The sequence below is a fragment of the Calidris pugnax genome, unplaced genomic scaffold (genome assembly GCF_001431845.1).
Source record: "Calidris pugnax isolate Ruff unplaced genomic scaffold, ASM143184v1 scaffold147, whole genome shotgun sequence".
NCBI lineage: Eukaryota > Metazoa > Chordata > Aves > Charadriiformes > Scolopacidae > Calidris > Calidris pugnax.
Genome location: NW_015092359.1, coordinates 661,805 through 662,026, shown reverse-complemented (window position 1 = coordinate 662,026; position 222 = coordinate 661,805).

The window sequence follows — 222 nt, the reverse complement described above, 5'->3', positions numbered from 1 at the left end:
CCAACTTTACCTCTGACATCACGCTGGGGACCCCCGCACAGCCCCCGGGGGCCGAGGTGCAGACACGGCTCCCCCGCGGGGGAGGGCGGCGAGCCCGCCCCGGGGCGGGGGCGGGAGGAGCCGGGGCTGGGGGGGCACCGGCCGCGTCCGGCGGGCGGCCAGAGGGGAGGAGAGGAGGCGAGGAGAGGAGGCGAGGAAAGAGGAGGCAAGTCGCCACCGGCC